The sequence below is a fragment of the Pogonomyrmex barbatus genome, unplaced genomic scaffold (assembly GCF_055798465.1).
Source record: "Pogonomyrmex barbatus isolate J1 unplaced genomic scaffold, ASM5579846v1 scaffold2, whole genome shotgun sequence".
Lineage (NCBI taxonomy): Eukaryota > Metazoa > Arthropoda > Insecta > Hymenoptera > Formicidae > Pogonomyrmex > Pogonomyrmex barbatus.
The window spans coordinates 6,668,507-6,692,805 of record NW_028297116.1 but is presented as its reverse complement, the minus strand read 5'-3'; the positions used below and the strand labels follow the sequence as shown (position 1 = coordinate 6,692,805).

Genomic DNA, 24,299 nt, shown 5'->3' with positions numbered 1-24,299 from the left:
CGATAAAATAACAAAATTTAAAAAAAAAAAGTGAAAAATCTTCATTTTTAGTACCCTTGCGTTTTTAGTTAATTATCTAAACAAATGTAGAAACCGGAAGCGAAATGTGAAATGGTAACGCGCTCCGACATTAAACTCCCCGTCACGTGTAAATTATCGTATGTCTCGACGGTGGTTTTTCGTGACCATCCTTCGCCCCCGATGTACGCGACGTGATAAAATAGATTCGCGCGCGTCAGCGTTCTTAATAAGGAATTAATAAGGAACTCGCGCGGCGAGCCGATATCTGTTAGCGTCGTGACACTTCACGTAACAAGTTTTTCAAGTTTGCGATGCGCACGCGACCGTACGTGCGGCGGAACCGCGTAATGCAATCGCACGCTCGGTGCGTGCGGCTGACGTTCTCACGGCGCGGCGCAGCGCGACGCGACGCGACGCGACGCGACGCGACACGACGCGACGCGTCGCAACGTGAAAGTGCATCTCGCGCATCGCATTTCGCACGATCGGACGAGTGGAAACATCAAAAACGTCTCGCGTCCCGACGGTCGCTAGACGTTTTTGATGTTTCCACTCGTCCGATCGGATTTTTCATATGCATCGTCGGAGAATATATCGTAAAGACGAATATATGTACGCGGGGAGGGAGAGGGGGGGAGACGCAGGGAAAACTCTCGAGGGAGGGATCGATCGATGCGCTCTCGCCGGTTCGCCCGGAAACTCCGTCCAGAAATAAGCCGGCGAGGGAAAAAGACGCGATGGGGCGGTGAAACGACGACGGCGGTGGCGGCGGCTTTAATGATAACTCGTGCGGAGATTCGATCGTCAAGGACGCACGTTTATTTATTTTTTCTCAGGGTCTAATGTAGGCTTTTGATACCACATTCCTCGATTTTGCGCTTTCGAAAGGGATTATATTTGTTCATATAACCGCGCTCTTCCATGAATATCGATTGATATTCAGCAGTGTTGTCTCAGCGAGTAACGAGAACTTAATGACACATTGTGTTTGAAATTGGAATAAATAACAGAATTCCTTTTTAGCTACTGGACCTATTTTGCATACTCCCACGCAAAATAATTATTAATTAGACAAATAGCTACGATAATTGCGTCCTAATTGCTTATTGCGACTTTATTATTTATGGCTACTCAATAGCTATGGTCATTTATCACAATTATTCAACGTTATTATGTCATTATTATTACATATTTTATTATTATCTTGCATATATTAATATTTTCGTTTTTGTATTTGAGAATTGAATTAGTTTCACATTTAATCATTTGTAATCATCTTGGAAAATATGCATGGTATTAGTAATTGCAGCTCTCTCTCTCTCTCTCCTCCGCCTCTCTTCTTAGATTTACATCAAACTTAACAAACTTCGTCCCAAACAAACTCGTCGAGTTCCCATTAAACATTTCTCCAACTCCTATATTGCATTTCGCGTATAACTGCACGTACTCCAGTTATACATAATTTATATATTTTACATTAAGTTATATATCACTAGTACATCACACATTAGTAGCAATCGCGCGCATAAGTCTCTCTCAAGTATCTTCAAAGTGATCTCGAGTTTAAGATAAACATTTCTTCCGCTCGAGATCGTCGAATTTCCATTGCGCGCTTTGCCCCCCTTATTGCCGGCACTTCGCGACTGCACGTAGCAACACATGTACATTATATATATGTGACGTTTCACGTTGCAATAGCATTATGCGTCATTTCGAGGCGTAATGGCCATCGTAATTTTCCGATTACGGTACAGCGCAGAGAGCGTAGCGCGTTCGAACGACCCATGTCGTGGATCAAATCGGCGACTTTCAGGTTTCTGGAGCACTTGGACGCACCGTTTTAAAGGTCGGCGCCCTGTTCTTCCCCCCTGGCGCGCGACTACCTCACACGCTCGTCGCTCGATATCCCCGAAGCTTAGTTGTTAGGTCGGGCTTGGAGGAGACTTCCCGGCGGACGGAAAACTGCAGTACAATCCACTCACCGGCAAGATGGGTCTTGTTAAGAATGAATTGACGAAAATTATGCAATCGGCATAATTTCAAGGAGAATGCGTCTACCTCCCTTCCCTGAAGGGATCTCGTCCGGACTGAATAATTCAGATTTACGGAAAGGATCGCAACGTATCTCGAATTATAAATATAATATTCATTCTCGGCTTTAAACGGGAATGTTTAAACGTCAACAGCTCTTTAAGTACGCCACCAAAATAATTTCTGGCAAATTAAGCTTGAGAAAGAATGAAAATGAAGAATAAAAAATCTCGTTCTCCGTTCAATTTCAAGCGAACTTTTAATAGACTTGACAAAGTTTAACAGCCTTTTAGTTTGAAATTTATAAGTTATTAAGATTTTAACTTGGGATATGTTCTAGTGTTTCTTTTCTCTAAAATACACTTTTATGTGATGTTATAATAAGTATATAGAATGTGTGTATGTATGTATGTGTTGTAGGATACATTTTTAATATATTATTTTTTAATATAATATCTTAATATTTATAAAAAAGATCTACTCGATTAATGTAAATTAACTTATTAAGTTAAAAGAATGTTATTAGAAAATAATCGAATTTTTGTATGTGTGTACGTGCGTGACAAATCTTACACAGGAGGATCCTATTGTAAGATATATATAAGAAGACATATTAGTCCTCGGAGAATTAACGGTAGAAAATTAGGAGTTTGCGACACGCGCGACGCTCGATCACTTTTTACTACAAAAACGGAGTCTACGTCAAATCGTTTAAAGAGCACGTCTATAAATCTCGTACCAGTTCGATTTCCGAACGTCTTACTACATCCTCCCCTCTTATCTTCGCGCGATCGTCATTCGTGCCTGACCCTACTCTCGATGATGCCGTGTGAAAGACTCGAGGGTAAAGTAGGCACTTCGAGCCGACGACCGAACTATTGATAGCACCACCGACGTGGCCTTTGAGAGATTCGTCTTGGCTCCGCTTTTTTTTTTTTTTTTTTTTTTTTCAGGCGAGTCTATTTGACTTACGTCGCGTGGGCACGTACACGCGCCTACTCGTGTCCTCGTCGCATATATTCATACATACATACATATATTCTAATTCAGCTTAAGAATTCCGCTTAATTGGAGCTTGACGCGAAAAATCGCGCTTTATATCTCACTCTGACAGATGCATAATACCCCCCGGTTGTCGTCCATTCGTGTCGGATCGACCTGGCCGCGATGCGACGAGCTGCGAGAGACGTTTCTATAGGAGACGCTGCACTTCGTAATATCGAGGCGGAAACAACAAAACTTATTCCCTCGTATCTCAAGAATAGATCTATTAGTTATTTTCGCGAGGTTATTCTGTAACTTCGGAAAATACGTGCATTACTGTTCAGCGAAATGCCACTGGGGAAAGTTTATTTGAAACTTTGTACTTTAAGAAGCTACTATTAGAGATAGAGAGAGAAATAGAGAGAGAGAGAGAGAGAGAGAGAGAGAGAGAGAGAGAGAGAGATTGCTCTATAAACCAAGATGGTAAATAAAAGTTTCCTTGGCCTCGTAATAATTTTCGTTTGAAATTTATAATAAAGTGGAATTGACATATATTTGTAAAGTGCGTCTGTAACAGATATTTTTGAAATTTTTAATGTAAAATAAAAGTGGCTATTGTTATAATATACGTTCGGTGTATTAGTAATATATTGCACGTTTTTGTAAAATATTGAGAAGACGTACGATCCTTCGATATATATGGAAAATCGATTTTCTAAATTACCTGAATGCGGAAATTTATTGATAATTTCTATGAAGCATGAAATTGCCTCTGGTATGTTGTCCCACCGGTTACAGGACGTAAATTACACTCAGTCTAACCATTCTCGCATTAAGCATGCCTGGCACCTAGCGATTAAACATATTAAGATTACAAGAAAGAACTAATAAATATTCAAAATAAAAACACAAAAAGAAATAAAAAAAAAAACTCTGCGTGACAAGAAAAAATTAAATTTAAGAGGCATTAGTAATCAGTTATTTAGATAATATATTATTAGTTACTAATTAATCATAAACATATAGATTATTATTACAAGCTAGCGTAATTAGCGTGCCAATTAATCAGAGTATTGGCAACTCGCGTGTCAATCGAGTGTAGAAAATTCAATTAAAAATGCAAAAGGATTCCATTGAGAAAGCAAAGGATCTAATCACCGTCGATAAATATCGGAGCAACAACAGAGAGCTGAACGCGACAAGAGCGTGTACGTTGTGAAACCGCGAACTCAATCACGAAAATTCACCGACGGACCCACTGAAACGAGTTGTGTGCGCGTTTCGGTGTAATTACGTTCCCCAATATTGTATTCTTGGTCGCATTAGCAGCTGTGATTTTCGATAGGGAGTGTGCCGCGTACGCGAGAGAGCGAGAGCGAGAGCGAGAGAGAGAGAGAGAGAGAGAGAGAGAGAGAGAGAAAGCGTGATCGATCGATAATTACAATATGGTTGCTGTATATACATCGTGCGAAATATACATCGGTTTAACACCGAGCGATACGAGCAAACTTCTCAATTAGTGGGCCCCGTATTAAAGATGGTGCATAACCTATTTATTCCATGCGCAAAATTAATATTAACTTTAGACATCGCGATACCGTAAAACGAAACTGTCGCTGCGTTTCCGCGAGAATCGTGTCTCGGAAACATTAAAACTCAGTAATTTCACGATAAATTCGACGAAATGAGCACAGCTCATAATTTTGACAATTAACAGCACTCCCTGGGATAGTTTCATTTTATGCTGCCAGATGATTTTAGAGCAAACGAAATCCAGAAATCGTACACATAAAGCAAATACAAGTCTAATTAGAAGGTGGAATTGTACACGAAATTCCTGGATATTTTCCAGGAGTAGTTAAATAACATATTGGTTTCTGAACATCCGCTATTGCGAGGAAAAATTCTCAGCGTGCAAAATAATATTAGTTTTATGTTATACATAAAAGAAATCACGTTCGAGTAAAAAGATCTATTATCGGTATATCTCGTTTCAGTCGTTTCAATATTATAGCAATCAGCAGATCGCGGCGCATCAAGATCACGACGGTGGGGCGCTCGTGCTTGTTTACCGATAGTTCGACAGGAAGTTGAAGCGGCGCATACTTTAGCAGGGCAAAGGCATTGCCGAGCTTGAATAGATGTGCCGATAGATCCGCGTGTTCGTAACCGCGAAAAAACGAACGACCGAGCGAAGCATGCGGAGCTTCCTCGTTGCCGCACGAGAGACGACGATCCGGAGCTACGGCCCTGGAAAATTGCTCCGCTTCGGCCGAGAGTAAGAGAGAGAGAGAGAGAGAGAGAGCGACAGAAACGTAAAGGGTGGTTACCGTGTGCCGTTGCCGGTGTCTATTAATGTCGCGGGCCTATTTCCGGATATATCTCGTGGTTGCCGTGCGAAAATTTACCTCCCTCTTGCGCGGAACGGAAATCGATCGATACCGCCGCGAGCGGCGCGCGGTCGAACGGGATGAGATGGGGCGCGAGCGCGAACGAGCACTCGTGCCGATTCCCGTAATGAAAAAGAAGAAACATGGAATGAGGACCAAAGGAGAGCGGTAGATTCTCGCGGGAGAATCGTTTTCGACACTGACTGCTATTCTCGTAGCGCCGAAAGCGAGCACTGCGCTTTTGCTTCTCCAAATCCTGGTCAATCTCAATCAAGTAAAACTCAGATTTCGCTATTGAACGCGATACTTCATGTATTACAGCGTATTACAATCACATAAAATTTACAATCATTTATAAATCGATTTAAAATTAAAATATAATTTTTACCTCGGGTTTCAGTCAAATATCCTGTTCACTTTTGTATAAATAGTGAAAAAAAAATAGAATATAAAAGTACATGTTATCATTTAAATTATATATATATATAAATAATATCGTTTATATATAATATATATATATTAAAATAATATCGTAGAGAACAAAACATATTTTCATTTAATTTACTGTACGATAATTAACATTTTACATCAAGAACATTCTCATGTTATAGAATGTAAAACTTGCATAATGTGATATCCGAGAAAGCATTCTTTTATTCATGATTTTCATTATACGCCGTATTTTTTAACATTAATTTCACGCATTTTTACGTCTAATTTATGTCTATCATTTCATTTAACATCAAATAATTTCGAAATGAAATAAAAGCATATTGCATAAAAGCTATGTTTTACGTATCAATCGCGGGTGTATTTTAATAAGCGAAACTCATAAACAAATCGTACAATCAATCGTATATAATCGATTAAAAATGTGATTTCCGATATTGTATGGCTATGGATAAACGTTCGTGTTACGAGAGTTTAAAATACTTGCTGAACTCTCGCGTGTGCATTCACATATCGGATAAACGAACAAATTGCTCGATCGCAAGTCGCGACATGGTTGACCGATCGATGCTGCTGTTGAAGATTTGGTTAACGGGATGCATCGCGAGCGAGATATTAAAATTTTATGCGTTTTGAAATGCAATATTGCATTAGACAATCAAATAACATTCTTAAGACATGGTAGCGATATTAATAATTAAAAATCGTTTATAAATTTGAGTTTATTATAAATTTAAATATATACATTCCAAGAGTATCTATTCAAATTCGAAACAAATATTCTTTGAGAATTCCTTTATTTTCAAGGTAATTTGTTGTAAAAATTTCAGATAAAATAAAGCATTCATAAATGCATCTTAAGCATTCATAAATGTATCTTACAAATAAATATATATTTACTGCGCGAAATTCCCTTAATATTTTTTCTATTCATTTAATAAAATTAAGAATCATTCGAGTTTCAATAATTAAATTTTGAAATTATTTAGGAATTTTAAAAAATAAATATTTAATATTATATTATATTAAATTTTTACACTTTATCTTTTTTTCAAAAATTATAAATAAAAAATTATATAATGCATAACCGATATAAAATTCAATTTTTCTAAAATTATTAAAATAAATATTCGTCTTTAGGAAACAAAAGTGCAACTAACATGAAATCGTTGTCTTCAATATTGGTTGGAATATTGGTTTAACCGTAAAATCAGTATCTCTGATTAGATGAATGAGTTCACTGTTATCGTTAACAATATAAACGATAAACTCCCGATTATAACTCTCTGTTATAAAGACAAAACGTTAGAAAAAGCAACTTGAAAAAAATTCCCTGAGAACTGTCTGAGTTTTCAAAATGTAAACAAATTCTCTAAGAATTCCAGTTTTTTTTAAGTTTTTCCAGTAAGTAGACATCTTGCATTTGGATACATACGAAAGAAGTATAAAGATGTTCTTTCTTCAGAAGATAAGCGAAATAACAAAGGCGATTATACGAGAGAAAGAATTATTCCAAGCTTCGTATGGGAACAAGGGGCAGGAATACGGAGCGTAAAACTGTGAAGAAAACAACGAGAGATAATTTTTATTATATCACAAAAGGAAGCGTTGTTGCATAGAGAATACATGGAATAACGCAAAGGAAAAGGAAAAGAGGATCGGCCGTCGGTATATATATTTTTAAGTGATCGCAGCTGCGGTTTGCGCCAAGATTAGATAATACCTAGCTGCGTCTCGTGTTCCGGCAAAATCCCATATGCATCCTGCTTCGATGAACATGTATCTCCTGAGAGAACAACGCCTCTACGTGGGGAAGAGATCTGATATGGGATAACCCGTAATCTCGAATACCAATACGTTTATCGATAAAAATGTAAAATAAGAAACTCGCTTTAAAGCCCGATGCTTCTTGCTCATAATGGAGGTAATTTGATTTGCAACATTTGATACGCAAAATAAATAAAAAAAGATTTTATCATAATTTTTCAAGTATCATCAATTAATTAAATTGAAATAAAAATTTATCAAAGCTGAAAACGACTGAAATATCGTTACTTAGGAAAATTTTTCAATTAATGCATCGATATCTGAAACGCTTTAATAGCGTTCAACTATCGATATTTTACAAATATTTCTATCAAACAAAGGGAAAAACTCAATGCAAATATATAAAAGCAATGCTCATTAACAATCCCTACTTATTAAAGATAATTATTTAGTCGTAAAATAAAAAGAATAATGAAAGATTATATTCGGTACAAGACGAACATACGTGATCGATGCAAATTAGTGAACGAATCTATCATGCATGACCATCAAAAGCGGGGACAAAAAGAAAGAAATCAAACGATGAAACATGGATGACGGTATCGAGGGATCATTTCTCGGTCGTTGTTAACCACGTGTGCTGTCCGGTACCCATTTCTCTGATCAACGGGGAACGAGGGGACCGAACAACAGCCTACCACGTGGCGCGCAGATGTGCCTGTAATAGGACAGTACGATTGTCTGGTACTTTCATGCGCACGCGAGCATGCGTATTAACCCCTAAATATCTTAAATCTCTTTTTTTTAACTGAAATATGTCTGATTAAATCAAGAAAATATGACGGAAATATTATTCATCGGAGAGAGAAAAAAATAACATTTATTTGTACTCAAATAATTTGTCAACAATTCTCAATCATATGACAGACATCATACGTTCATCATTTATCTACACGAACAAATTTTTTGAAATATATTTAAAGATTTAATTTTTTTTTTAAATTAATTTTTTACGTGAATATACACAGCGTAGTGATATCATCGGTCGTGACATGCAACGGTCGGCACTGATTTGTTTGAAGAAACCAATTTGAGGGCTGTTAACTCTGCGATAGATGAGTGATGACGAAATAAGACGCGACTGAGTGAAGTCGTGTCGAGCGTCACGGTGTCTCAGAGATCCGAAATGGAAAATCACGAGGGAAGGTAGGTCGTCCGTCTACGACGACGTCTTGTGTCGTTTATTTCGGATGTGATATATGCGAGACGTTGAAAATGCCTTGAAAATAGATATATCGACATCACAGAATGTATTCATGGTATTTATATTTCCTTGTTTTGGAACGCGACTTATTCTATATTTTATATATATCGGAAAAATATAGAGCCAATAAATCCGAAACAGCCAGTTTTATTATTACATCCTATTAATCCCCTTCCCGTCTTTAAATAAAGTTCCAATTGTTTGCTCATATTATATATATGTATACTTTGTTTCAAATCATCTTCAATTTATAAAAAGAACTTTAATTAAATATTAAAATAAATCAAAATAAAAAGAGAAATCTCTTTTTAGTTGTATTTTTGTCATTAAATATTAAGAAACCAAAAAAAAGATTAAATCTTTTTATTTAAATTTGATTTTCAGCAATTTCAATATATTGGTCTTATTATATTTCCAATCGTGAGAAATAAAACTGATATAAACTTATATCAAAATGAAGATCATGAAATGCATAATTCTATTACGACCGTGTGTAATATGAAATATACTTTTGATATAAGTTTTTTGATAGAGCATTGATACAAAAAGGCCGATTTCTAAATTAAATATTAAAAAGAGGATAGATTAATGTGGCATGTTTATAATCACAATGTATATCCATTGTATAAGCTTTTGATAGTTGCGAAGTACATTTTGTACTGTTCTCTCAACGATGTTATTCGTACAGGGCAATGACTTATATATATATATATATAATAAGACCAATATATATATATATATATATATATATATAATAAGACCAATATATATATATATATATATATATATATATATATATACAGTGCATATATTCCTTTGAAGTGTTCGTCTATGTTGTATTTATTCCCCGCCCCGCGTGTCCCCGCGTCATGGATCGCATCTCGACCGAATTCTGGTTGTCCTTTGTCGCATCGCCCGCACAAACAGGGGTACAAAAAGATCCCCCCCCGGGGTAATATTTCCCACCTGAATTATATGAGTGGCGTCTCCGACGGTAATATAATCAAGAAATATCCCACTTCATTGACACAAAAATGACACTATTAACTACTTGCTATCGTGATTTTATTACCTTCATCTTATATATTTGTTCAACCGACTATAGACAAAGTGAGTTTATCTTGGTACCTTTGATGTCTTCTATCGAATAAAATTCATCTGAATTTCTGCAGAATCTAGACGTTAATGCATATCTTCTGTATGTGTAGTATACATCTCTCAGATATCATTAGCTCTGATTATCCATATGAAATCGACCAATTGACGTCTGACCTACAATCTCGTAATTCGCTCGGCGCATTTCAACCGGATTTAATCCTCAATCGACGATGTGAACGAAGTTATCACAATTGATGATAAAAGGTCTCTTTATCTACTCTATTTTTAAACTGTTTAAAAATAATTTTCTAAATATATATATATAATGTCAATTACTTTTACTTTGATTAAAATCTCAATTATTTAAATATACGAGAAAGGAATTGTATTAAAATTAATTTTAATTATCTTTAAACTTTATTTAAACTTTTTTAACTTTATTTATCTTTTCTACGTACAAATAAAGGATAAAGTTTAATTTCTCTAAAGTCAGAAAGATCCCGTATTTTATTAAGATTTAAACTTCATTTACGCAAATTCAAACAACATTTAATCATACGATAAAATCGTTTTATTTTCTTTTTTTTTCGTTCTTTCTTATCTTTTCAATTAGTATATCAATATAAGAATAATTTTCTGAAAAAATTGAAAGATTATTATTCAGTTACTCAAGAAGCTGCGCGACAAAAATTATTTCATGGAAAAATGGCCCCGTTGGAGGGGGGGATGTTCTCTTCAAAACGACTAGTTGTTTGAGAGAAGGTGAAGAAAGAAAAAGGGCAGAGAGCATGAATTGCCAAGTAAAGAAGGAATGAAAGATCGCCAGCTGATTCGCGTCTGTCACTGAAATCACCGCCTTGCCGACGAAGAAATTATTAGCCACGCGGCCGATAAAATTGAGGCTCTTTTCTCCCTTGCTTTTTTCATGCTCGAGTGCGTCGATCCATGGCAATACCGGATATCGATCCTTGATCTGTTTCTGGGCGTCTCTCAACGCCTTCTGTATAACGTGCGAGTCTTAAAAATGAGTACTATGCACTTAAGCTTAATATACGCAAAAAGCGAAAATCCATTATATTCGCTTACCGTTATTGAAAGAGTTTCAATTTATTGACAAAAAATAATATCAGTTAGCATAACATTTAAAAACTGTGTTTAAAAGCAGAATTTATTGTTACATTTAGTATAGTTTTGAAACTTGAGTAGCGTAATTTTGACAAGTACAGATTACTGTGGAAAATATATAGAAATAATCTTTTCATTTATTTCTAATTTCGTAAATCCAACAATCAGTATAAAAAAAAATATATATTCTCTCTCTCTCTCTCTCTCTCTCTCTCTCTCTCTCTCTCTCTCTCTCTTTCTCTACCTCTCATTCATACACATATTTGTAATATGTAAAATAAAATTGAAATTTTACATCCTTTTGATTCTTTACACAAAATACAATGCAGATACAAACTCATATATTTTTTTATATTTATTATTTATTTTTTTTATATTTATTATTTATTACATTCAATATACCAAAGTATTAATTACTAAAATTAATTATAATTTTTTTTTTAAATTTGTTATTTATTATTTGATATTTTGTTATTTATTTATTTGCTTTTCTTTAATAGTTTGATCATTAGTTAAATTCAAAAAAAGCTTTTAAAAATAGACCAATTTTATATTCCGAATCTTATCTTTGTGAAAACTTTGAAGATTATGATGGCGACCTTTCTTAAGTGAGATGTACTTTGCTTCAGTGTCTAAGCATCGATACTAGGTCATCACGGTACAGTTCGATGAACGCGGTGTTCATATAAGGCCGGCTTCTTAAGCTCGTGAAGAGCACCTAAGCAAGCGCACTGAATACCGATGAGTCCTTCGCATTGTCAGCTAACATTCCAGTTCCGCTTACGCATTTTTTACCCATATACAATCAGAAAAAAGAGAGAGAGAAAGGAGATGAGAAACATTTCACGTGCCATACACCTTACGTAGAACGATTCGTTCAATTAATAAATGAATCATTCCATACAAGAGAAATCAAACATTTCACATTTTGTATTTATGTTTTTTTTTTTTATATACATAAAATCATATAATAAAATATTATTTTAAGTAACATAGTATGGAAGCAGTTGCAAGATGACGTTTAAAACGTTCCAAAAAAGGACTAAGTACGTAAAATTTGCTATATAACGTAGGTCAAAGTAAAAATAAATAAATTCACAAATAAGAGATCGCTAAATAAAAGCTCTCTCCTAAAGCAGAGAAGTACAAACTCATAATTTATGAACTTAGGATCGTCGCACCAACAAGTCGTTCCGAGCTAACTTTATGTAAATTCGTCTTTTCTGTCCGCAAAGATTAAAGATACAGCAATATAATCTAGAAAGAGACAGATTGCTTAAGTCCGGCTTACTTCATTCAGCTGTCGACACAAGCGAAACCCTCATTCCGCTCTTAATCCAAACGTACCGCAAATACACGACGTACCGCAGAAACTGCACGTCGGGTTTCAATGCTACGTCATTAACAGTTGGAAAGTGGTTCCATCGCTCCGCACCTCTTTGTTCGCCTCCGTGATTAAACTTTGTCCCGGCGCTACTTTTACGCGCCGCTGTCATTACGCTCTCGCTCTCGATTGTCGCGTGCAAGCGCTGGAGGTTCGCGAATTCCGGCCTTACGCTCGCCCGATTACAATCAAGAATTGTATTCGCGCGAAAGGATCAAGTGTTCTGGAACCGAGAGTACACGACTATACAAATCCCTTCTCTCTATTACCGCGATACAAAATTATTATTGGTATGAAAATACTTTATATAAATCGAATCGACACAAAACCTAAAATTAAATTTTCAATTTCACCGTGGCGTGTATTTATTTCTCTCTCGTACTACATAAAAACTCAATTTTCCCAATACGACAATTGTATCGTATAATAACGTTCGAATATAATACTTGTAATAAAAGAAAGAAGAGAAAATAAGAGGGAATTCATTAAACTGCACAATTAATGTTTTAAACTGATACAAAGAAGTCAAGATCATGTACGATATTAATTTCCGAGGGCGCGTAACAGCAATTTGATAGCGTCCCTCTCCTTCTCCCCCTCGATGTGATCATTTCGCGTCCAATTATTTCACGGAGGCAATGCGCGCCGCGCCTCGTTACGGACTAAAATCGGGGAAACAATGAATAAGTGGCGCAACGTGAGGGAGGGGGAAGAGAGAGAGAGAGAGAGAGAGAGAGAGAGAGAGAGAGAGAGAGGGAGATATGGTATATACGAAGCAATCCCTGTCCTCATAGTTCCAATCATTTGCCAGATTTATTCTCTCTGCGATGAGTGCGTTTGATGCACACTCGACAATAAGCGGCATTTTGCTCATAGATGATTCCGCGATCATCATAGTAAATATTCAGAACGATTTCCTCATTTTTCTCGATTGTCGTTTTCAAAAACATTGTATTAATAAGCGCGTTATGCGTACGTTACGATATATATATATATATATATATATATATATATATATATAATAATTTAATATATATATAATAATTTTATATATATATATATAATAATTTAATATATATATATTAAATTATTCTTATACAATTAATTACACGAAGTTTCATCAAGATTGAACATAGAAATAAGTTCTAAATTCGAATTTAATGCGGACCATAGCAGATTCATATTGCCCGCATATAAGGTTTAAATCCGAGACGAGAATCCTTATGAAAGAGGTCTCTAATGTAAGACCCCTAACGGTAACGGTATCATAAATTTTAACTTTCTAAGCACCTCGTTAAATAGAAATTGAATTTGAAATCCTAATTCTGTTAAGATAAAATCAACTTGGAGGTAAATAAATGATCATGTTTCGCACCCGTTCCACTTCTTTAAAACTTAATCTCCACAAAGAGCTCTTCGCTTTCCACTCGCTTCGCTCGTGCTGAAAACAATATCGATTCTTTTCAATATTTTTCCACGAGGAAATTTTTCATCTCAGATTCGGAGGACCCGCTCTCTCGAACGTTTCGAACCGCGAATCATTCCGTGTAACAGCCAGCGTTACCGCGTCTCCATCGCGCCTCGCCGTCTTTGTTATGGGGTCGCACATTGCCGACGACGAGATCGCCCACATAAAACAGAGAAAGAGACTCTCGATAATTCAACGGAACAGGGCGAAAAAATCAATAGTACAACCACCCCGATGGTGGCGCGCGGACGTTGCCAGGAGGGACTGCGAGGGAACTCCGGGGGTGGGGGGGGGGGGGCAGGAAGGGTGGCAAGAGTCCGGGGGGGGCCCCCCTAACTCACCCGGGGACGCGTGCATATACGCGAGAGAGCGCTACGCTTTCTACCGCATATACTTAATGAACACACGGCGGCAACGTATTTGCGCGCACACGGCGACTGACACCCGGCCAGCCGGCCGGTCGGTCGGTCGGCAAGCCGGCCGGCGAACAGCCGACTCGTCATTTATTTCCTTTTTCTGTGTTCCCTCTTTCTCTCGAGAGAGCGCAATAACCTTTCAGCCTCTGCTCTCACTTCGGAAGAACGCCGGCCGGCTCTTCAGAGAGCGAGACACCTCGGCCTAGCCTCCGCTCGTCCCCTTCTCTCATCCCCTTCCCCCTCGCGCTGGTCTCTCCGCACAAAGGTGCGAGGGCGGAATTAAATTTTCCGACAATCGTTTCCGCGATATTCCGCTCGTAAACGACAGTGAAAAGATGGTGCTGGCAAAATTTAATATGCGCGCTCATTTGACAATTCATGTAGTGCGTTGTATATGTTAGAAGTAAAGGATGCAACCGTCTATTCTCTGTAAGCTGTTATCCGGGATGAATATAATATTGTTACACGATGAAGGGTTAGTCAGTCAGTACAGTCATCAGATGGAAACGCATATTGTTTCAGAGACGTTCCTATTCGAACTAATACGATAAACAAAGCCATTTCACGCAAAGTGACGTCTTTGATTACGCGCAATTAGGTCATCACGATATAGGAATCCTTGGAATACAAATATGTACCGCTTTACATGCGATTATTATATAAGATTAATACAATTGATTTACTTTTTAATATATGAAAGTAATTATCAAGAGTGTAATTTTCTCAATGTAATGTTTGCTTCTTATTTCCAACTCGACAATTTTGTTACCTAGCAAAAATGAATATATCTTTAATATGTAAGAAGGGGAGTACATAAAAACCATTTTTCTTAAAGTAATGGACCATGTGACAATGCCGTGGGGTATTCACCAAATTGGGTCATTAACCACTTTGAGCAGCACAGAAATAAGATCACAAGGCTTTCAACATCGTTTAAGACGGGAGCAAGCGAGCCGAAGAGGGATACCCTTTTTGGATAACGTCGTAGATCTTCGCTTTCTTTCTTTCTTTTATAATGCAGGAAAGTAGATACTCGTAACTCAATTTCTCGCAAGACTAGACCTTTTTAAAAAGAAGGATAAATAATCTATTTTGTCGTACCTCTTTTTATATATTTATATATTTTTATATATATTTTTAGAGAACATATATTATATATAAAATATTTTACAAAAATCATCCAAGATCGAAAATTAGAACTATATGTACGCAGTTGAAAAGAAAGAATAGTAAATAATTATATCTCTTTAATATTAATTGTATTTTATTAATAACTAATACAGAAAAAGATTAGTCTTAAATTAAAACAAATATTTTCATATATAAGCAAGAATATTTTTTTTTTTAATTTTAGTCTTGATTTAATTAAATTTGCATTAATATCACTTTTGCTCAACTTAAAAACTTCTATACAAGGATTATAATATTCTTGTTTAAATATGAGAATATAAAATTTTAGTCTTGATTTAAGACTAATTTCTTTCTATATATATAGTTACAAATAATTTTAAACTGTCTAAACGAGAAGAATCCACGATCAAAGGATTATAAAATGTTTAACTCACAAAAATCTCTAATTATTTAATTAAAATACTAAAAAAAGAATTTTAAGATTAAAATCGGTATAATACACCACTCGGGCGGCGTCAACTTCTGATCGTGGAGTTATTTAAAACATTAAAAGCGATGGACGAAATGGGATTATCGGATTAGTGAATTAATATTCAGATTAGTCGTGAAATAAAAGCCTTGGTTAAGCTCTTGACGTGCACGGTTTCTCTGTCGGCGTTGATCGAATGTGTTAGCATTAGCGCTGAATCATTAACGAGGGGACGGACCAACGCGTATAGTATACAGATATCATGGCGCCACGAGTTCGTCGGCAAACCAGATAGAATCATTCCCCACTTCTAGGGTTGCAAAATTGACCCGAACAAAGCACTCCCCGTATATGCTTTTCCGGTGTACCGGTGAACCGGGATATTATATTCAAACTCCATATCTACATCGTTGAAGCCCCTGGTTTAAAATCGATACCCGCAAGAAAGACCGAACAGTCATCTTCTTTCATCCGTGCCATCGAAAACATGGGTTCTTTATTTTTCAAGTTTTCTCACTCTTATATCTATAAAGAGATCCCTAAAATTCGTTATATTTCTAGAAAAGATGTGTCAATTATTCCTCGCTTCCAAAGAACAAGTTATTCTCGCAAGAGGTAAATCGTTCCAAAAATAATATCTTATTTATTAAATAATCCAAAAATTGATGCATTATTCAAATTTCGAGTAATCTTCTTATACCTTAAATATTTTATTTTCTTGGTGTTACATTTAAATAATTTTCAATCATATCATATATCCATCATATCTTTTATATCGCAAAATTTTTTGATCGGCCTACTCTTCTTTCATCCGGATTCTCTGATATATAATAAAAAATGATTTTGTTCTACAGAATAGAAAAATATAGTAGCAGCTATATGAGCTACGGTTTTCTCGTGAGAATCCTCGTTGGCGTCACTGTGTCTCGACAAAGAATATAAGAAAATAAAGGACAACACCTATTCAAGCAGGAACGATAAAAGTGGCTGAGCAAGCGGCTCGGAGCTCGGATCTCTTCCGGAGTAGAAATGACTGCGGACTTTTGACAGAATCTCAACTCGTAAAGGGACCGCCGGGGAATGAGAAAAAAGTTTTAATCCTGTGCATACCGTACATCGCGTTCAGCAAATCTGACTTTCCGAATTTAAACGACTAAATCCGTAATAAAAATTTAACATGGCAATTGCGCTCGCGTAAATTAATTAATTTTTCGCGAGAAGATTACGGTTATTTACGCTACGATTGCGTATAAAGAGATTTAATTCAGGGATGTTGACTGAAATGGTCATTATATATTCAACAGATGGCTTTATGACGTCGTGTATAATTTGTAGCAGCTATTCGAGATTTCCATTAGCGCATTTTAAGGCCCTGATTACGAATATATAATGCTAAATAAAATAATCGATCAATTTAATCTGTATAGTACGCAAATCCATTAATTTTTCGAATTTTGCTTTGATATAACAGAAATAAACACGTAATCATGTTTTATTCATATAGATAAAAAAAAATAGAAATAAATGACAAGAGATATATTTTCCAATGTAATGTCTTTTCTTCTGGAGAAAAAAAAGATCTATTTTTTTTGTTCATTTCTTGTTCATTCCTTTTTTCTTGATCAAACCTTAATCAACATCGTTCGCAAAAATAATAGAGCAAATGTACGTCCTCCGTCGTGAAAGTTGCACGCTGATTATTGGTTGCGCGATATTAGTACAATCTAATGAGACTATCAGGATTCCAATGATAGCACGATAATAATATAACTCTACGGGATATCTATTGTCTCGTTATAGTCAGCATCGAGACTATCAGAGGAAGCTCGAACACAAGCACGCGCGCGGGCAGGATGCCTTTTCTTCCTCCGATAAAGGCTTCCGCGTAAAATTGCGACACGTGAATGATACGTGAAATTCCTCGATAGAGGGAATAACTCATCTGCAAGGTGACCTTAATCGCGACAAGTGACTATTGAGAGATGCCAAACGAATCGTAGCATGTACGTGGTATTCCATTACGTATGCATTAGACCCAAGGGCTTTCAACCCCGTGGGCCTTGTGATCCCTCGGAGGAGGCTAAATGTTCCGCGTTTTACGGGGCTCGCTTCCTAAGTGGGCCATTCAATTTTCCCAATTAATAGCTATGTGAATCATGAGCGAGTAAATGAGAAAATTTATGATCTACGATAAAATCTTTCCTCAACAACTCTTTATTAACAGTATAGAAAAGAATGCATTAGGAGTAACAGTCACGCAAAATAATCATATGGTAGCTATGTGGATAATAAAGAGCGAGGGAAAAATAAATGAAATAAATGAAATTCAAAATGGAAGGACGAGGAAGAGGAATCGAGAGAAGAGATTGTTCCAGGAGATTTTTCGCGACAGCGGATACTGTAGACGCTAATTGTGTCAAATCGCGTATGAACAATAACGTGGATTCAAAATAAAAATCACTACGCTATATTTCGGACTCTGGATATTTAGGCTCGGAATGATTTATCGTAATTTAACGTGTTCATATGAAATATAAGATTGGCGTGTACGATATACGGTAACCGCAAATTTGCGCATTCTCGCCAGACGCGTGACGAAAGTGTAAGTGAGAGACGCGACGCGAGGAGGAGGTATTTCATTTTCCGTCGCCGAGCATAAAAAAAAAAACGCGCTTCCATAAAACGTCAGGTTTATAAGGCATCCATTCACGCGTCAGCTAGCAGCTGTTTTGGTATATTTCATTTCGAACCTCACTCGACAACGAGGTTCACATTCTCATGTAATTACACGGTTGAAGAAGTTTAATTTCAGTTTTATCTAAAAATAACCAGCCGTTATATGGCAATTAAATTTAAAAAATAAAAATCATCAAATGCTGATATTTTCATATATTCACACAAAGGTATTGAACACAAAGTTAGAATTAAAATTTTAAGTTATCTAATTGGGAATATATGTATTTCAATGTACTGTATAAAATATAAGTGCACTTTAAAGATATTAAAAAGATATTTATAATTAAGAATATTGCTTTGCAGAAAATTAATTTATGAAAGGAAACTTTCATAAATTAACATCACTCCGAAGTTGCTTTTGATATCTCTAAGTAAAATACAGTACAGAACTGACATAAAATATATACAGAACTGAAATATACATATACATAAATACATATATATATTTATTTATTTATTTATTTATTTACTTATTGCCAATGTATTTATCGATACCGTTTTCTTCAAAAAATTTTCTTTCGGAAAACCGACGATTGCATAAATTACAATCGGTGTGGAATCGACGTTGTGTGTGTTGAATCCTTTCCCTTTTCATTGCCGCGCCTCGGTCTCGAGCACGAAACAAATTTATCTCTGCATCGCGCAACCCCCTGATTAATGTTCCCCGCGGTACAATGATATCGGATACGAAACGATAATGCTCGCGTTGCACGGCGAGACGTGCGCGAGCGCACGGTGAAAGCTCACGACCGTAATGCGGCGTGCCGATCGCCGTGCGTAATGATGAATTTGCCCGTCGAGGAAAACCGGCAACGACTCGGCATGAAGTCGATTTACCGCTATACAAATAGATCGAAGAATAAATACGATTTTGCTACCTGGAAAACCTGGAATTCTCAGAAGAGATTTACGTTTTGAAAGATCGGGGTACTCTTAAGAGATTTATATGCCTTGAAGAATCGGAAAATTCTCAAGGAGTTTTACTGAAAATAAAAAAAATTTTTTTGAAGTTGCTCCTCTTTCTAATATTTTATCTTTACATTATAATCAAGAGTTTATCGACTGAATTGTTAGTAAAGTAATAATAATAAATCTATCCATTCGAAATATCAGAGCACATTTTACGACTATTCCAATATTCAGTATTGAAGACAATTTTGTGTTAGACAACTTCGTTTAATGAAGACGAATATTTATTCTAATAGTTTTAAAAAAAATTGATTTTGTACCAGTTACACATGTATAATTTTTTATTTATAATTTTTGAAAATGAAGTTTTAAAATTTCAACAATATAAAACATTTATTTTTTAAAATTCTTAATTTTTTCAAATTTTTTCAAATTTAATTATTGAAATTTGAGTGATTCTTAATTTTATTTTACGATTTATAAACTTTTATATTTCTATAATAAAAAAAATGAATTAAGGACTTTATATAATACATATATATTTATTTATAAATACTTTCTGAAATTTTATTGGAATTTTTAACAAATTATTTTGGAATCTCATCAGGGAATTTTCAGAAAACTTTTATTTCAAGTTTGAGCAAAACATCTAAAATATCGTTTTAAACAAGTGCGACGGTAGTTTGTACCTGGTAGTTTGTACAAAGAGATGCGAATTGACCGAGGAAGCAGATGTTCATCGTTAATTCATGAAATTGTGAAGACATCGCGTTTATGACACAACAATGTCTTATTGTTATCAATGAACTTGATTTATGTGGACAGAATTGAGAATATTTTATAGAATAACATTTTAGTCGCGCGTAGTTTACAAGGCGTTTTTATTTATGACGCCTCTAAGTATCTATAATAACGAGCAATATGTGGTGTAAAATATTGGAATAGCCATTCAACTGTTACGGCAAACACATGCGAAGTGCGCTCACCAAAACGATCATGTACGCGTTCACGAGGAAAAAATAAAGCTCTTATCGAAAAGAGGAGAAAAAGAGATCCAACATGTATGGAAGAGCACTCATATAAAAAGAGCACTGTAAACAAACACTATCGTATGATCAGAACAGACGAATAACGATTGTCGTTCTCAACTACACAATTCTAAGATCATAGATAAAGAAAGGAGGAAATGCCTCTTTATAAATGCATGAGAAATTTATGATGCTCCATATAACAAATAGCACATAATTCCGCGTGGCAAAACGCATACAAGATATCGTATATGAAAATTATTAGCGTATTTGAACGTGTGAATCTCACACGTAAAATATAAATCAATTCTCCGTACATATAATAAGTTGTAAGTTAAAAGCATATAAGTAGCCAATTAAAAAAAAAAAAGAAAAGAAAAGATAACGAGTGCAGATTGCACGTATCCGACACGCGATCTTCGATGCGGACTTTCACGAGGTTGGTAAAATCCAATTAATAAAGATTAATTGGATCCGGTTAATCAGAGGTCGTTTGTGATTAAGATCAAGAAGTTTGCGAGACGTTTAACATGTTAAGGAAGTTGCTCGATGGTTCCGTGTGAAACGCAGCTTCTGCGAGGCTCGCGGCCAAATTCGTGGTCACCAATCTCTCACCGGGCCTCTTTCTCCCTTCTCTCTTTCTCTTTCCCTCTCTCTCTCTTGCATGCGATATTTATCCCGTAAGGATGCACGGTGACGCGTGCAATTTCCGATGGAAGCGAGGACTCGCCGCCAACGTGATTTAAAGGTTAAGCCGAGGTTGGCCGCGCGCGCGGTCGGCCAATCGACCGTAAGGGCTCCGTGGTTAAACTTAAATCAGACCTGCATTTAAGCCGGCCTCGATCGAGCGCTCGTTCGTACATTCAATTCTCACCCGTGCATCTAAAGAGCCGATTAGAAACACTCAGCGCCGTCCACCGACGCAATCCCGATTCTGTTCAACTTCGTTAACCAATTAGCGCGAGACGAGGAGATAACGCGTAGGAGATAAAAGTCAACGATAGCCCGACCGATGACAAAACGATGAGCAAAAATATTGCAAAATATATTATATCGAAGTTAAAAAATTATTTTTTGTTATTTAATAAAAAGGAAAAAAAAAAATCTCTGATATGGATGTAACATTACGGCAATAACATTTGTATCGGAAACGCTACTTGTTTTCGATGTTTGCGGCTCTCGACATGCAGGACGGATTTCGATTGATTGTCAATTGATATCGATGAAATTTCGGATAAAAATGCGCGATTCTACAATTTTGCTTCGCTCACGGACATCACTCCCTTCCTCGTATATCTTTTCGGTAGATTAATCGCTATGAAATGCAGATTCGCGCCGCGTCGCGTCGCCTCGCTCGGAAAGTTAATCAAGGAAATACCGAACACGGCACTCGTACTTACAATACCCCATTTACGCGATTAAATGCCCTATGAACTATCGGCCCGAAGTTCGAAATGCACATAAATTACGGTTAACGCAGTTACCGGTAATACAAGAAAGCCGTGTCAGTCTCAGGCACGAATGTAGATGATAAAACGCTACTTCTTAGAGGAGGGTTTCCATTCGGATACGATTAGCCGGTTACGCCCTTCTGGACGGGGAAAACAAAGCTATTTCGAAAGGGTCCTTCCCTCATTTTCCATGAGTTACTAATAATTCCTGCAAACACGCGTATACGGTCGACTCAAACGAGCGACAAAAATCGATGACTATTCATAAATCATCATTAGTTGATAATCGACGTAAAGTAATAACCATTTACGATTTATCACGCAGTGACATTATCATATTCGATAGTCTATCTAATACAAATAATATTTATAATATTTATAATATTTATAATATTTTGATAAAAACGAGTGTCTAGAAAAATTCTCAATAATTACTGTTTCAAAACAACACAACTACGTTTTTAAAATCTTCGTTTCGCCCAACAATTCAAAGCTCTTAATATTTCACTTTATATAAATTATTTTTAATGGAATAATAAGGAGAATAAGATTTTTATGATTTAACTTTTGGTTTAATATAAGAATAAAAAAATTTTCATAGTCAAAAATTTAGTTTGCGCTCATGTCTCTTATTATTTCATTGAATTTAACCCGCTGAATCATTTATCTTAATTATTTTTATTTTTCTCAGAATAATCCTTCTTTATTTCTTTCCGTTTATCATCTCGATAATTGTTATCCGTTCAATGAGGATTTCTTTATTCGACCGACAGTAGACGTAATGATTTATCTGCCGAGAACAGACAACAATGTCAAAGCATTGAAATCTCCTAAAAGTGCTACACAACTGTCTATTTAAAATATTCATAATTTTCATTATTGCACGATAAAACTAATTGCATTCGTAATCGTTCGTGAGCGTGGTAATAACGTGACAGTAACAACGATCAATGTCAGGAACGTCCCCATCACGTATAAATGTAACGCCCCCATGCAAGCGAGACTCTCTCTCTCTCTCTCTCTCTCTCTCTCTCTCTCTCTCTCTCTCTCTCTCTCTCTCTCTCTCCCTCTCTCTCTTTCTCTTATTTGCGATCGAAAACAACAGATCGCCGACGTCTAATGGCGAGCACCATTAACTCACTGTACTCCGTTTTACGTGTTTCGCGTCTCGCCCTTTGTCAAGAGATTCGTCAAAGATCGCGATCTCGAATGAGAAGACAAGATCCATTCGAGGCGAGATCCATTCGACGCTCGTTTCGAACCTCGTGCCATCGGACCGAGCGAGGTCAATGGCGTGTCTACATTTGTTTACTACGGTGGCGACTCTTTTCCAGAAAGAGGCTGATATCGCTGTGCTTTTCCTTGTGAACGATCGCGGTAACAACGATGACGATGACGACGACGACGACGCAACGACAGGCATACATATTTCCGCACCGTTCTCGCGCGGAAGAATCAAAACACAAACACAATAAAAACCGGTACTCACGGGTACTTACCCGCGTTATCCGCTGCTCTCGCTGCTCTCCACTGCTCGCGTGTCTCTCCACGCTCGTGCCGCCCTTCGAGTAATCCACGGCGACGCGTTTCCAGGGGCCTCGATTGGCTCCGGGAACACAGCGGGGTCCCCGCTAGTGATCGCTTGTCGTCGTCAGACAGCGCGTCTTTATCGCGAGCACGAAACCGGCAGCGACCACACGGTGCATCGCGCGCGCGCGCGCGATACTCGACGAGATGCACCCACGGACAACACGGACTGATAGTTATCGCGCGTTGTTCATTATCGGAGGAAAAGAGACGAGATCCACCTTCGCCTGCGCTCACGCTGCTCGCGACTGCTCCTGCGCGGCCGGCCGGCAACGAACGGCGCCGATACACATCGCGCGCCACCCGCGCACCATCCCGCGCGCAAACCCTTTCGCCGTGGGACACTGCCGCACACTCGACCAATCAGCGGCGCTCACCGGTGTGTCACCGTCAAGAATGTTCCCGACCAATCAGCGACGCTCGTCTCGCCGTCGCGCAATGCTCGCCAAACTTCACTTTAGAACTCTGCCATAACATTCCGAATATGATGACGTGTCAGAAATGGATTTTTTTCATATAGGCGATAAAAAGAGCTTATCGAAAACATTCTTTTTTATTTAAGAATAAAGAAAGAGAGAGATAATGCAAAC

The 24,299-nt window shown here is 36.9% G+C and overlaps 1 protein-coding gene across 4 annotated transcripts in view; it reads right to left on the bottom strand.

Annotated features, from left to right (window-relative positions):
* Src64B (Tyrosine-protein kinase Src64B) overlaps positions 1-23,974 on the bottom strand; it is a 41,957-nt gene extending 17,983 nt beyond the window's left edge. For 3 of the 4 annotated variants that reach the window (XM_089077541.1, XM_089077543.1, XM_089077544.1), the window contains exon 1: positions 23,622-23,974. The gene's annotated coding sequence lies outside the window, so the exon portion shown is untranslated. Of the gene's footprint in view, positions 1-23,611 lie in introns of all 4 variants that reach the window. The other variant, XM_089077542.1, reaches the window with a different exon arrangement.
* Positions 23,975-24,299: the final 325 nt, after the last annotated feature.